General features: G+C 39.4%; 1 long non-coding RNA gene across 2 annotated transcripts in view; it reads left to right on the top strand.

Annotated features, from left to right (window-relative positions):
• LOC147169284 (uncharacterized) overlaps positions 1-15,240 on the top strand; it is a 97,730-nt gene extending 82,490 nt beyond the window's left edge. The window contains exons 4-5 of one of the 2 annotated variants that reach the window (XR_015095834.1): positions 7,145-7,484; positions 14,834-15,240. This is a non-coding gene — a long non-coding RNA (uncharacterized LOC147169284). The remainder of the gene's footprint in view (positions 1-7,144; positions 7,485-14,833) is intronic. The other variant, XR_015095835.1, reaches the window with a different exon arrangement.
• The last annotated feature ends 1,060 nt before the right edge of the window (positions 15,241-16,300 follow it).

Genomic DNA, 16,300 nt, shown 5'->3' with positions numbered 1-16,300 from the left:
TTGTCCCCTTTTTCGTGTTCAGTGAAATGTAACGGCATGTCATGCATGGCCTTGACTATTGAAGCATATTTACATGGCACTAACATTCAAATAAGACTAATGTGACACAATGGCCCATTTTTCTGCATTTGTGTACATTTTGGCCTTTTTTTTTCTAACTTCAAGTGAGGCATTGCAGCATATCATGCACTGTCAGTAATAATCTATCTTACACTACTGATTTTGAAAGGATGTTGTAGGTATGAAATGAGAATTATTTTGTTTTTAAAAAATAAAAATAAAAAATAAAAAATATAAAAAAATAATAAAAATAATAAAAAATATAAATTAAAAAAAATAAAAATAATAAAAAAATGATATGAGAATTTAAACACATGGTCTTTTTTTCTACCATTGTAAATAGTAAAGAATAGCAAAGAGTAAATTAATTTACCACAGATTGGTGCATATCTCGCTCTGTCTTTACTCAATAATTGTTCCCTATTTTAATCCCATAACACGTGACCTATTTGTTCACATATTTGTGTACATTTTCATCCCATTTGTCCACATTCCTTGCATACTATCAAGCAGCATATCATGCACCGTCTTGACAATAGAATCTCATTTTCGTTGCATTGTTTGCTCACATCATGCCCAGCAGCACAGTTCCGCATATTTCCGCAGATTTGTTCAAATGTTTTAAAACGCAACTCCCGAGTTCTGCAAGGAAACCAACAGCATATCATGCACTGTTTTGAATAAACAACGTTACAAGATCGATTTCAAAAGGATGTCATCGGTGGTTGATAAGAGGATCCAGAGGCTTTTGCCGTTTGCCGGGTCCCGGCGGAAATGATGCCGGTGATGTTGCCGGTGACGATCTCACAAGTCTTTTGTGTATCCACAAAAGCAGCCGAGCGAGCCGAGCGCGCCGCATTTGTGAAGCCTCTCTTTCACTATTTCATTTGCTCTTTGCCAGGATGCAGCCAGACGAATCGAATTACAGCCCCAAAAAAGAGCCGCGCTCACCAGGTCGGACGAATCTCATCAAATAAATAATTTAGGAGGGGGGGGGGGGGGCTATGAAAAGAAACACGGTGTAAAAGAGGTTAGTGTCGGCGGAGATACCTTTTACACAAACAAATAAATTGAATTCCTTGCATGTGCGTATCTGTCTTTTCTCAGCCGGGAGATGAAGAAGATAGATTTCCCTGTGCTGTAAAAGGTTCCGTTGGACAAATACAACTGAATGACTCCAAAAGTGATTTCTTTTGCTGAAAAGTTTCAATACGATGTTTATCTGTGAAGGGAAAAAAAGCTTGAAATATTCAATGTAAGTAAACAAATGTTAACATGACGTCACGTATGTAACTTCTCCTGCTGTATATTTAAATTTTTCCTTGTTTCATATCCACCCACCAGCGAATGGTTACCAGTCTGGTGAAAAGTCCTTTTTCGAACCCGTCCCTGGTGCGAAAAAAGGTTGGGGACCACTGATCTAACTCAACCACACACACAAAAAAAAGTCGTCTTAAAAGTCAAACTTATTACTTGCATCTTTTTTATTTTTTATTTTTATTTTTTCTTTATTTCTTAAAGAGCTCAGTATTGTTCATTCGGAAATGTCATCATCATTGCTCTTTATTTATTTATTTATTTATTTATTTATTTATTTATTTATTTATTTTTATTTTTATTACTTGCATCTTGTTTACGGTTCTCTATTTTCCTCCCTTACTGATTAGATTTTTGCTCTCGATGACAGCGTTCTCATTTGTGCTGCCTGACTTTTTGATTGCAACTTTTGGCACAAACCTCAGCAGGAGTGAGCAGGCTTTTTGTGTGAATAGTGTCCTACTCATTACTCAAGTCCTAAAGACTTTATACCGGTCGAGATTTTAGACAGTCAGTTGTAGAATAGATTTTAAAATGAAGGCTTAGATCCTGAATATAGTAAAGAAATGCCAATGGAATGTGAACCGAGTAATGTTCTGACTTGGGTTATTTCATAAAGGCCAGAGTTCAGCAAAGCAAATATGGTGCATCAGCTTTTAGCTGATATGCTGCAAATGAATGGTATAAAATGCCAACAGAAGTGAAGTTAGCTCCAAATTTGCTTTAAAACCTTAGATAAATAAAAAGCTCCCTCCCCCCCCTCTTTTAGAACATTTATATTTAAAAAAAAAAAAAAATTCAAAAATCATGTTCTTGGGCTGTATGTTCTTATAGTAATCTGGATAAACGACATTTTATTTCTCCACTTGGCGTTTAAATGTATGAAATGATTCTTTTCTTTTTTTTAAATATCTTAAATTCGTTTTCCTTTAAATGTTGCTCATATGTGAAGCACATTGTGTATGAAACACGCTATATAAATAAAGCTGCCTTGCTTTGCCTCATTGGCTGCATCGCTTTTGAGTACGGCAGTGTGAAAGAAAGAATGCAAAATTGATTCACACTAATTAACTCATTTGCTCCCAAAAACGTATAAAAATGTTCTATTTTAAATATTGCCATGGTCATTAATTTTTTTTTTTTTTTTATGGCTTTGAGGCAGCCTCTGACCTGAAGAGGTCGCTTAAAGCAATGGTAGTTATTACAAAAAGCAGCCAGCGGGTGGCAGATGAGTATAAGAGATCAACTGGGGTCATGTCGCAACAAGTTCTTTTCAGGTTTGTGAATAATGATGAAACTTAGCTATATTCTAATGCTAATTGCTGCAAAACGGAAACAGATAGAAATATTTTTTTTCCCTGATGAAAGAAGAGACTAATGTTTTTTTGGGGGGTATGTTCCATGTTTTTTTTTTTAGCAATAGAACACAATATTCTGTGGGCCTTGCAAAATCAGTCCAAAACCAGTAAAACAGCCAGGAGCGAAGGGGGTTGCTTCAGTGATAATGGCTGCGTTAAGAGTAAGTATGCGTCATATATGTTGTCGTTGTTTTAGTCGTTATGCTCGTAGCATATTTGAAACACAGCCACAACCTCGTAATGTGTTTTTTCCTTTTATATTTCTTCTATTCTTTTCCCTTTCCTTTCATTCTTCCCTCCATCCTTTTATTCATCTCTCAAACTGCTGCTGCACCTTTTTCTTTGTTTTGGAGTAGACAGCTGGTAATATGAAAACACACGCACACACACGCATTAGGTGGAGGTACATCCGTCTGCGTTAAGGCTCATTATGCGTAATGACAAATCCATCCAAACATTTTAATTGTGGCTTTTATGCTAATTTATGTCTCATTACTTTTATTCACAGACTCCATTAGAGTCGTTTTCCGTGATTACTTTCTTTTTGTTTTCCCCCTGCAGCCCTTTCAGCTCTCAATTTGTGTCACAAAAAAAACAAACATTTTAGTGCTCTAAAGGGCCAGCTTTCATCTCCAATGGATTAAGAAGCTTTTAGGACAATTTAGAGGGAAGAGTTCAAAAGTTAAATCATCAAATCAAAAACAAAGATAGCCAGTCGGTGATCATGGCTCATTTTGTGACAGGAAGTTTTAATCTTTTGGCAGGATGCAAGCTCCGTGACATCTGTGTGGACATTTCAGCATTTTTTGACAATGGGAGCACTAAGAAGGTTGTCAAAAATGCCGACTGATGGGAAATCGGAGTAAACGGTGACAAATGCTGGGAAAAATAGTAACCGCAAAAGTGGGAATGCTCCCGTGGCCTTCGCGGGGAGATGCGAAACGCATTCAAACTTTAAAAAGATTCAATGAAATGTCTAAAATTGTCTTTGCCTTTTTTATGAAAATCTGTTTGTTAATGAAATGTGAAATTTGTTGCTGGCAATGTTAACGTTGTTGTTGGTGTATGTTTATGAAAATACTTTTTTTTTTAAGGTTAATTGAAGAAATTGTTTTTGATTTTTCCAAAAACGAGTATGTCAGGGTCGTTGAAGGTTCCCAGCTGTCTTTGATGTTTACAAAAAACACAATATAAAGATTCCAAAATTGTGTTTAATACACATACGTTAGATTCAATGAAGCCCAAATTAACTTTATTGTTAATGGAGCGCGCGCGTCGAGTCCTGCAAATCGACTTAATTAACATAAATTTGTTGTAGTCACCTTCCCTATCGTTACCGTCTGCTCACCACGCACACCACCACCCACAACCTCCTTTTCCAGCAGTTTTTATTAACGTCTTCATTTTTCCACACGACTTTTGGTCGATCTTCTTTTCAGATTTCTGCCCCAAATCAACTGGAATAAATAAATAAAGCTCACTTCACTCATCCAAATTTCGTTTAAGAATTTGCTGCACTGCACTTGTTTGTAGCCTATCGTCAACCTTTTATTCATGTAATATAGGATTTAAATATGTAACTACATATGCCGTCTGCAAACAGGTTGCAAATGTTAATCTGCCCTACCTTGTTAAAAGTTAAAAATAATAATAATAATAAAAAATAGATAAACTTATAATAATAATAATATTCATTAAAATGACACGATTGCGTTCGTTGACATCTCTAAATTGTCTTGGATATTGACATATACATTGTCGTCAACGACATTTCTAAATTGTCTTTGATGTTCACAAAAACATACTTCAGGGAAATTGAAGACCAAATTATTGTTATTCCTGTTTCTGAAAGCCGCGCGCACATGAAGGTACGCCATTTTGTATCACATGCAAGTGGCATCTCCTGGTTTATCTCGCTAGTTTAGAAGATTTTCTGACAAATAAAAAGGCAATTCTCTGTTAATAAATGAGATTGCTTTTTTTGTTTGTTTGCAATCAAGCAACACCTAAATGTCAGTGTAAGTTTACACCTGTATCCTTTTCTCCCGTGGGGTAAATTGAAGCATTTTTTTCGGCGTGTCGCGTCAGCTAACAAACGGTTGATGACACAATTTGAGGAAACGTTTTCGCTCCCTGGAACTAATATGCAACGTGATGAATGAGCGATTTCTCAGAGGGTTTGTTGGTTTAGTTTTCTTCTCGCTTCTGATGGTTCTTCGGTGTTTGCACTTTTTATCGTAAACACACGCGCACGTTGAATATCCTCATTTCCGAGTAATAAATCACACTTTAAAAGTAAACATAGAAGATAGTATGTGTTAAACCGGTATTATTGAGTGATTGAAGGTTACTGTCAATCTAAATAGAAAACAAACCCATGTACGCACGTATTCCAAGCGACATACCCTCTGCTAGCTTAATGCTAATATACAACGAGAAACACTACAGGCACAATGGCTAACAACTAGCATCTATGTTACAATAATAATAAAAAAATAATAATAATTATCTATTAATCCATTCCGAATTGAGTACTGCCAGATCCGGGTGCTGTGCTGTGATTGGCCAGTCTAGTCAGTAGTCGAATCTTTACCAAAATGTTTGTTTATGTCAGTTAGAGAGTTACACTAGCGCCGCCATCATGAGCACGGACGCGTGTCTTGCCTCTCAGGATCCGGTTGTCGTGGTAGCAACCCAGATAAATAAATTCCTTGGGCATAATTACAGGATGTCGCCCAGCTCTCAAACCCGATGGTTACGCAACGGCCCACAAATGGTCAATCAAATAGTCTTGAAAAATGGGCCCCCATGCCTTGCACAAGTGGAACAGTGCAATTTGCCCAATTCAATATGCAAAGAAAAATGCAGATGGGAGGAAGCATAATTTGATATAATGGCAGGCTGTAATAATGCTGATGTTTTTTTCCCCCACTTTTAATCAAAGTAAAATGTTGAATTTCCAAGAAAAAGGGCTAAAAGTGAGGTCGTGCCACAAAGAGGACTTTTTACCGCCGCAATTACACAGCATGCGTTACCAATGGCTGGAAATGGCAGTATCAAATTTTTATACATATGTCTGTCGAGCAGAGGCCATGTTTTTCAACCCACGCATCGACAACTTTTGGGATGCCTTTTGGCAAAAACAGCTACCAGATTTAATATGAGGATTGACATTTCTTTATGACACGAAAGGATAGGATAGGGTGGCCAAATGTCCTCTTTTGGCCAGACATGTTGTTTTTTTTGCATCCTGTCCAGGCATCCAGGAGGTTTAATGAATTTATGAAAAAATTTTCATTTTCATCACGGGACCAATTAGCATGTGTTGAATTTAACTGACACTTTGCGTGACCAATGGGAGGCGGCGTGCAACGTGTTGTTACCGTGATTTGTAGACTGCTCCCAAGTCGATCGCAAGGGGTGTCGGGGAAGAAAAAATGGCAGGTTTTGTGTGTACGTGTGTTACGTACGACGGCGTATTAGGGCCACGTACAAATATAGTTTTTTTAGAGGGTGAGGGCAAATTCACTCACAAAAACTCACAAATTTTCCACTTTATAAAGTAGCAAATTTTCTTTCGATAAAATCTTTATAAAGTGGCAACTTTGCGAGAGAAAAAATCTCAAATTTTGCCACTAAAATCTTTCTAAAGTGGCAAATTTACGAGAGAAAAAACTCTCAAATTTGCCACTTTATAAAGTGGCAAATTTTCTTTCAAGAAAATCTTTATAAAGTGGCAAATTTGTGAGAGAAAAAATCGCAAATTTTGCCACTAAAATCTTTCTAAAGTGGCAAATTTGCGAGTTTTTTCTCTCACAAATTTGCCACTTTATAAAGATTTTCTTGAAAGAAAATTTGCCTCTTTATTAAGTGGCAAATTTGCGAGTTTTGTCTCGCAAAGTTGCCACTTAAGAAAGATTTTATCGAAAGAAAATTTGCCACTTTATAAAGTGCCAAATTTGTGACTTTATAAAGTGGCAAATTTGCGAGTTTTTTTCTCGTGTCATCCAGTATTTTTGTTAGTGATTAGCGGCTTTTTTTTTTTTTATACATTCTAACCCTGCCTTCACGTGCTACGGGAAAGATGGACCTTACCACTCAGAAACTCCTAATTACAACCGAGTTCTGTTTATGTGATTTTGTTGTTATATGAAAAATTGTGTATGCTACGTAATTGTGTCGATTCTAAAGCAACCTGCTGTGCTGGCGGACGTTAACGACCTTATAAGTGTTCATATTTCTTGCCATTCACAAATCCTTCGGCGCTCTCCGCCATGTTGAAACTTGAATAGTTCTCTCAACTCGGAAACTGGGCTATCAAAATAAATTCCCAGTTGTCCGGTATGCTGAATCACTGTCTTGTTTTCCCGCACGACTGCCTCATTTTTCAAATATGTTTTCACTTCCAGCGAGTTCCCTGCCGAGTCGTGCTGGCGTCAACCTCGTCGGTTAGCCAAAGGTTATCCGTCTCCCTCATCCCGCCCAGCTCGGAGTGATGCCTGACAAACGGCAGCTTCATTGAAAGCTACAGCGCAGGCCCCGAAGATGCCGCGGACCTTTTTTCCCCGTCGGCGAGAAAATCAATACTGTCAAAAAAAAGACAGGATTGTTTGGGGCGGACTGACAGCCACGTTCGCTGAGCAACGACACCGTGGTTATTACGCGTGTGCGGGTACGGAAGGTGCGACCTCCCATCGAAGCCTGCTCAACAGCACGCTGTCACCTACTGCGCCACGCCGACAAATAACGGTGAGTTTTGTTCCGCAGGAAAGAGCAGCGACAGGAGATGGGATGTTATTTTCTTTCCTTGCGGTGTTTTTTTTTTTTTTTTACATCCGGAATCATTCTTTCTCCGCTCTGACAGGTAACAAGTTTAGGTATCCAGTTTTGATTTTGTTAGAGTTGAAATTGGAACCAGCGATCGTCAGCATTGCGTACTTTCTTATGAGTCACTTTTAATGAAAAGCCAGCAATAAATTACGATCGTTACAATTTAAAGTCTTACAGCTAAAGTTACTGAACTAAACAACAAGCAGCGAACTAACAAATTTCCGGATTAACTGTGACCTGTTATTATCATTAAAGTTGCTTTTAACTAAAACCAACCAATAAATGTTGATTACATTTAAAGGGTTTACAGTTTGTGTGAGGTCAAAACAAAAAAGAATCAGGTTTTTTGTTATTATTGTTACAAACCCAAAACATTCTTCAAAAAAGGCTGATAAACATTCAATATACGTTTTTCACGAAAAAATGTGTCCTAGAAAAAACTGGAAATATTCAAAATATGAAAATTATTGAGGGAGAAAAAACGGAAACAAATCTGTGACTATGCAAATCCGCGACTCCAATTGTAGTTATGATTTGTAATATCACCATTCACCACTAGATGGCAGACGTATAGAGAGAGTTTTGCCAACTCTGCTTTAGCAGCGTAACAAGATGGCGTCCATTTATCATGTGACCAGCAGTTAACCAATCACAGCGTGACCAATCACCGTTGGCCACATGACATACGGACGCCATCTTGTTACCCTGCTGAGAACAGAGTTGGCCAAACTCTCTCTCTATATGGCTCTGAGTTACACGACACTGGGTCATATACTGCCCCATTTTACAACACGAGTAGGCCTAATAATTTCTTTGCAGATTTTGAATGATATGCAGGACAAAAATACTACCGCAATAATATTAACATTTTGAGTGAGTTGATTTCTATGCTATACAAAATGAATTCTTGCACTTCATGTTGGCTTCGCAGCAGTTTTGTGCCGTCCTTGACTGCTAATTTTCATGCAAGCGAACCCTTTGCACTGGAAAAAAATATATACATTATGTGGTTATTTCGTTTGTGTCAAATCCTTTGTTGGGTCAGGATGATGGATCTTCTATGCATGCATATTTTTTCAATGCATGTATAAAAGCATGAATTTGAACGTAACCTTCCAGTTCCCTTGATGTCTTCCTTCAAGGCTAAACCATCTTGTATCGTCCTATTAGACTCACTTTTTAATGAAAATAAAACTCTTGAATTGAATTATCACGCGAACCTGCCTACCTTTATGTGGGGGAGAAAAAAAAAGTTCCTTCTAATGAGACCTTTTCAAAAGAGTGACGTTCACTCTCGCTCGCCGTCATCCTGCTTGTCCTACGCTGTCACTTCCACTTTTCTGCACTGTCACAATCCTTTTTGTTCAACATTCCGACATCATTACATCTGTCCTATTATCCTCGCGCTCGCTAATCAGCCACTGGAAAACCTACATGTTTCCCCTGACACGTTTCCAGTGCTTATGCCGGGGCCGAGCGGATTGATATTTTAATCATGCGCCAGTACCGAACCCTTCTCCCGTCCTCTCCCAAATGGCGGAGCAAAGATGTCAGCTTCACAGCGCCAAGGAGCTGGCAGACGTCAGCTTGAGAGCGAGCCAAAGCAGCCACATGCTTAAGGCATCTCGAAACCGCTCAAGGCTGTACAGCGACCAAACAATCCCCGGCGATGCACCCCCAGGCCTGAACAGACGCTCCCCCCGGTGGTGACGTCTCTCTCCAGCCGCATCAACACGCATGTCTGCCTGCAGACATGCCAAGGACTTTCGGAATTCCACGGGCGCTTGCCTATGACCTTCAAAAAACACACCTGACAGGAGGTCCCCTGGAAAGCTCATTTGTGCTACCAGTAAACAACCAGTCAAGTAGCCCGGAAGATACAATATGTGTGTATTTAATCTTAAAAGAAGACGTCAAGCGGATCTGCCATGATAGCTTGAAAGTTAGCCATTTTCTGGTTAGCAAGGGCTTTCTTTTAAGTAGAAGTGAGTCAATTAATATGAAAATGGAGATGGTTTTAATCTTGAAGGAAGATGGTAGATTTAGCTTGCTAATTAGCTGCTTGGTGTTTAGCAGAGTAGCTTCACGTATCAAGCTTTAATTGTAATATTTATGGTTTCTTTGTGTGTCTCATATGGCAAAATGATGTGATTAATATGAAAAGAAGACAAAGTTCTCTACCAGGTTGCTAATTGCTGGCTAATCTTAAAGGAAGACGTCAGGCAAGGTTAGCAGGTTAGCTTGCTAGTTAGCCTGTTTGTCAGGGTAACTTCATGTAAAAGACTTTTAAATGGGAAGGGGGGGGGGGGTCTTTTTAAATTAAATGTAGCTTTTTTTTTGTTAAATGTGCCTCTAATAATGGGAAGATACTAGGAGATGTTTACTTTTACAGGAAAGAAAAGACTGGACTGGTCCAGCAGTTAGCTTGCTCGTTAGCTACTCGCTGCTTAGCGCAATCATTTGCTTAGAAGACTGATAGCTGTAATGAGAAGATGTCAAGCGGATCTGCCATGATAGCTTGAAAGTTAGCCATTTTCTGGTTAGCAAGGGCTTTCAGCTGTAATAAACAAAATGAATTGCTTTCTTTTAAGTAGAAGTGAGTCAATTCATATGAAAACGGAGATGGTTTTAATCTTGAAGGAAGATGGTAGGCGATTCGGCAGTTTAGCTTGCTAATTAGCTGCTTGGTGTTTAGTAGAGTAGCTTCACGTATCAGGCTTTAATTGTAATATTTATGGTTTCTTTGTGTGTCTCATATGGAAAAACGATGTGATTAATATGAAAAGAAGACAAAGTTCTCTACCAGGTTGCTAATTGCTGGCTAATCTTAAAGGAAGACGTCAGGCAAGGTTAGCAGGTTAGCTTGCTAGTTAGCCTGTTTGTCAGGGTAACTTCATGTAAAAGACTTTCAAATGGGAAGGGGGGGGGTCTTTTTAAATTAAATGTAGCTTTTTTTTTTGTTAAATGTGCCTCTAATAATGGGAAGATACTAGGAGATGTTTACTTTTACAGGAAAGAAAAGACTGGACTGGTCCAGCAGTTAGCTTGCTCGTTAGCTACTCGCTGCTTAGCGCAATCATTTGCTTAGACGACTGATAGCTGTAATGAGAAGATGTCAAGCGGATCTGCCATGATAGCTTGAAAGTTAGCCATTTTCTGGTTAGCAAGGGCTTTCAGCTGTAATAAACAAAATGAATTGCTTTCTTTTAAGTAGAAGTGAGTCAATTAATATGAAAACTGAGATGGTTTTAATCTTGAAGGAAGATGGTAGGCGATTCGGCAGTTTAGCTTGCTTGGTGTTTAGTAGAGTAGCTTCACGTATCAGGCTTTAATTGTAATATTTATGGTTTCTTTGTGTGCCTCATATGGCAAAACGATGTGATTAATATGAAAAGAAGACAAAGTTCTCTACCAGGTTGCTAATTGCTGGCTAATCTTAAAGGAAGACGTCAGGCAAGGTTAGCAGGTTAGCTTGCTAGTTAGCCTAGTTTGTCAGGGTAACTTCATGTAAAAGACTTTCAAATGGGAAGGGGGGGATCTTTTTAAATTAAATTAATTAGCTTTTTTTTTTTTGTTAAATGTGCCTCTAATAATGGGAAGATACTAGGAGATGTGTACTTTTACAGGAAAGAAAAGACTGGACTGGTCCAGGAGTTAGCTTGCTCGTTAGCTACTCGCTGCTTAGCGCAATCATTTGCTTAGAAGACTGATAGCTGTAATGAGAAGATGTCAAGCGGATCTGCCATGATAGCTTGAAAGTTAGCCATTTTCTGGTTAGCAAGGGCTTTCAGCTGTAATAAACAAAATGAATTGCTTTCTTTTAAGTAGAAGTGAGTCCATTAATATGAAAACGGAGATGGTTTTAATCTTGAAGGAAGATGGTAGGCGTAGACTGATAGCTGTAATGAGCAAAAATGATTGCTTTCTTTTCTCACTCAAGTGAGTCTAATAGTAGGAAGATGCTAGGTAATGTGTGGTGTTACTTTTTAAGTAAGACTGATTGGGTAGCATGCTAGTTGACTTATACTGTATATAGTTAGTCTAGCATGCCCGACTTACTGGTTAGCAGGGTGACTTAAACTTTCAACATATGTAACGGTAAGCCTAATATTAGAAATCTGTAAGGTTTTGTGTCTTTTTACACTTAAAATAAGACATCAACCCCTCTGGCAGTTAGCTTCCTATTTTTGCAAGCTCGATACTTTTTGGTGTCACGTTTCAACAGGAATAAACACCATTTCTTTGTCTTTTTTTTTTTAAATGCAATACTTTTGAGGTCCAAGGTGATGTGTGTTTTTAATCTTCTGCGGGAAAAATGTCGAGCGAAGTGGCAGCAGCTGGCCGCTTGTTTCACAATGGCAGCGCTCGGAATGATAAGGGTCGCAACTGGGACGACCCGCCAAGCGATGGAGGCATGCGGAGGTTTGGGATATTAGGAATACGATATCATATTGTAAAATGGGGTGGAGTGGTTTGATGTCGTGTCTGGTAGGAGGTCACAAGTTGCTTGAAATTGCATGCGTCCAGCAAGAACCTTCCCTTTTTTTTTTTTTATTATTGTTGTTGACTGATGGCGATTTTAGTGACAGTATTTGAACAGGGATGGATTGTTAAATTGGACAAGAATGCAAAACTATGGTTTGTAACTTCACTCGCGGATCTTGTGCCACTAAACATTTACAGGTGAACACAATTTGACTCTCACTAAAGCTTGGATCAGATGAGAAGTCCTGCAATGCCAAAATGAAAAATTTCCTCGGATCAAACGTCTGTTGTGAATTTTCATGTACAGCAAGATGTGCAAAATGTGCTGAAATGCTGAACAGCCGGTAGATGTTGAAAAGTCACTCGAAAGCCCAAATGTCTTGAACTTTTTGCGATTAGTGGCGTATGTAGTGACGTAAAACCACCACAGGAGTTCTTCATTCACCATTTGTCAAATCCTTGCGCAAATGTGACCGGACTATTCGTGGCGCTGACAGTCATAGCTGACAAATTCACAGCGCGCTCCCCTGGCATCTGTGACTTCCTCTTTGGGCGGCAAATTTGTCATGGTTGATTGCCTCGGTAGCACCGTTTAGCAGCCATCACTCTCCTCCCGCCCCTATACACGAAAATCCATTTCCGGACGCCGTACTGACACATCATCGAAAATTGCAACGGCTTCCCAGGAGAGGCTACGTCTTGTATGACCTTTTTCTTCTTCCAGCGAGCTTCATGACGTTTTTAGTATGTTTGTCACTGCGCACGCATCACAGCGGGAGGTGTTATGTGAGAGAGAGTGAGAGCCACCCGTACAAACCTTGTAATCCTAAATCCTTCAGGAAGGGAAAAAAAAATGGTCGTTTTAAGGCGACAGCTGCTGTCTGCTTAATAATAGTAATAAAAAAAATATGGTAGGGAAAAATCACGGCGACACGTATCGGAAAGTGTGACGGCGCTAAGAGGAAAAACAAAGGCGGGAATGGGCTTTGGGAGCCGAGAGACGGAAGCGGCGCGATAGCGACAGCCGTTGATTGTTTTCGCCGCTGAAAAGGATGACAAGAGCTGACACAGAAATGTCATCCCGCATTTTTAAACTGGCGGCAATCTTGAAGCGACAGTCTGACGACTTCAGTTCCATGAGGAGGCCTTGGGAGACAAATATATAAAAGGGGTCAAACTCAAAACCAAAAAAAAATGATGGCAATAAGATGATATATAGAGGTTTTGCAAAGAGTAGACGAGTTAATTAGCATCGTTCGCTACAGATAGTAACTCGACCTTAAGATAGTAACATAATATTAGCCGTTTGGTGAATGCGCTAACAACAGCATAGCATTATTTTACAGCTAAGATAATAAGATACACGGACTTTGTGCCCTGTGGATTTTTGATGGATTCATCTGAATAAGCAGAAGACCACGTAGCGTTATTCTCCGTTTTGGCTAGTCTGCTTTTTGGGTTGTCGCTCAGTGTTTCAGACATTATAATACTGAAAAGCCAGAGTGGCTTAACAGTAACGTAAAAACAAAGTGGTGGCAAAGCAAGATTTCCTAGCTAGCCTCATTAGCTTAGCTCACCATGGATTGTAACTAAACCTTCGTAGCAAAACGTTAGCCTTTTGGTAATTGAGCTAACAACAGCATAGCATTATTTCACGGCTAAGTTTTCTTGGAACAGACAAAGCTGTGCTTGTTTATATGTGATGAATCCAAAGCATTTATTAAACCTATGTGATTGGCCACTCATCAATTTAGGGGTGTGGCTTGCCCATTCAAACAGTATCACAAACTGAGTGACGTCAAGGTGACCTACAATTTTTATTTTTTTTAAGTAAGTAAGTAAACTCGTTAGCTTATCTTACTACTGACATTAACTCGACTTTACATTGGTATAAGCTAACAGCATAGCATTATTATATGGCGAGGTTACCTTGGAACAAACAAAGCTGCAACTAGTTTGGGATGTGGTGGATTTGCGATGGTAGTTCTGGCTGGTGCCAAACTCTCTCCCGGCCTCTTTTTGTTTTTTTGTTTTTTTGTACGTCACTATGCAGTGCTTCCAACCTCATCCTTATCAATGAGATGCAGCTTCAGTAAACACTGCGTATAATTCTGTGGCAATCCGCGTTGGGGGCTGCGGCGGCGATAAGCGGATGTTTGTGGCTCAAGCTAACTTTGTGGATTCACCTCGCTGGGAGGACGGCAAACACGATACGTCTCGGCGAGTCGCCTTCCGAAAAGCCTTTATAAGCGCATAAATTAAACACTCACTTATCCCCGCGTCTCATTTGCATCCGCCGCCATAAATAGCGCCCGACTACCGTTACCTGCCGCGTTTTAGGGGCCAGGTGGAGACGCTAATGCGCCATTAAAACTTCAGCAGGCTCCCGAGCGGTGATTTCCATTCTGATTGAGAGGCTGATGAGACTCTTTAAGATGCGGCGCCCCCATCCCCTTTTTCTGTTCAAAGTGATTGACGACGCCAGCATTCAAGCGACTGTTTGTGGGCTGAATGATTGAGGCGGAGCGAACCGCTCAACAGTTTGTTTATGTTGGTATTTTGCTCATTTTTCTTCATTAACAATGGGCAGTCAAATGACAATAATAGGGGGGGATAGTGCAGCGCTAGGTTGAACAATTCTGAATTTAATTCAAGCTTTCTGTGGGGGGAAAAAAATATACAGTTGAAGCCCCTATTCGCAAATTAATTATTTTACGTTTTTCGGTGAAAGGTATTCTCAGGTACGCTGAAAAACTCACCTGTGTTTTTTGTGTTCTTTATAGAAAGTTCGAGAATGGCGTCGCCGAAGCTCTGGCGAAAAGGAAAGTAGAAATTGGTGTCAAAGAAGTACAGTATGTTAAAGTCTTGACTAATATCTTTATTTTTATTTTTTTTATTTTTTATTTTTATTTCTTTAAGAAAAAAAAAAGTCTTGACTAACATCTTATGTCGGGGAAGATCTACTCAAAGTTGTGAAAGTCTTTGCCACATATGTTTTTTCAAAATCAAATCATCTGTAAGGTTAATGTTGTAAAATGAGTTTGAAATGACATGACTGTTTTTATTATCATAATCCATAGTATATTTATGGGTTGCTCTATTAAACTATTCTCATCAGTTATTTATGCGAATGCTGAAGAGCAACGTACGACCAGACAACAACAAATTATCTCGTAAATAAAGCGGGGCTTCAAAATCATGAAGAATCTCATCAGAGTCTCCTTTTTCAAACACTGTTGGCCACTCGGTGCGCTGAAACCAAGCCCTGCTCAAACGTCAATCAAACAACACTTACTACGACGGCTGCAATCTGAAAAATGGATGCTGCTTTTTTTTCTAGCAACATTCTTACGCCAACGCTTCCCTCCATGTTTGAGCCAGAATTCAATTCTCTGCCTGCCAGAAGACACTGACCTACCTGACAATCAACCTTTTTCCTCTCACTCTGCAGCAGGATGATCCCACCCCCCCCCCTCCACTTTTTAAATTAGCATGTATTAGCCACTTAAAGCTAGGTTACCATAAACTTAGAATTTTGTTATTATTCAGTGCATTAATGCGTTCACTTTTTCCTGCTGAAAGCAGTACAGGCAACATAGAGCTTTTGCTCATAAGTAGGGATGGGCGAGTACCGATACCAGGTATCAGGCCGATACCTGGTATCGGCGCAACGATACCGGTATCGGCCCGTGCTCTTGCGAAACAATATAATTTCCATTAATTTCAGGATATTTGCTGTAGTTGGGATATATATGTCATTTAATTTTTTTTTTATCTGTCATTTTATGTATCATAAGTACTAATGGTATCGGCACTTGGTATCGGTTTCGGCGAGTACTGAAGATTTGAGTATGGTCTAAAGAAAAAGTGGTATCAAACATTCCTACTTATGAGTGTATTATATGCAACACTCACTTACTGCCGATTCCATAGTGACGTGCACATTAGACTGTTTGCCAGACAAAAAGGGACACATGGAAATAAGGCATGTCGATCACAATGAGGATTGCGTTATTTGTTGTCATTTTCAAGGTTGTCACCGCCATGTGTGTGAAAAATAAGCAGCAGACGAAGGTCAGTAGTCGATGTTTCACGTCACGTCACGTGTGATTGATGCACTTTCTCCCTTTCCTCCAACATCATACTCCATCATCACTGACATTTTGTTTTATTTTGTTTTCACCGAAAAGCCCGCCTCTCAATCAGTTGACTTTCAAGACAAGTTTCCTCCTCGGAATTAATTGCATTTG

The sequence above is a fragment of the Leptonotus elevatus genome, chromosome 8 (genome assembly GCF_054856555.1).
Source record: "Leptonotus elevatus isolate MCC_2025b chromosome 8, RoL_Lele_1.0, whole genome shotgun sequence".
Lineage (NCBI taxonomy): Eukaryota > Metazoa > Chordata > Actinopteri > Syngnathiformes > Syngnathidae > Leptonotus > Leptonotus elevatus.
Note: the sequence above shows the minus strand (reverse complement) of the source record. Positions and strands in the feature narration are given on the sequence as shown.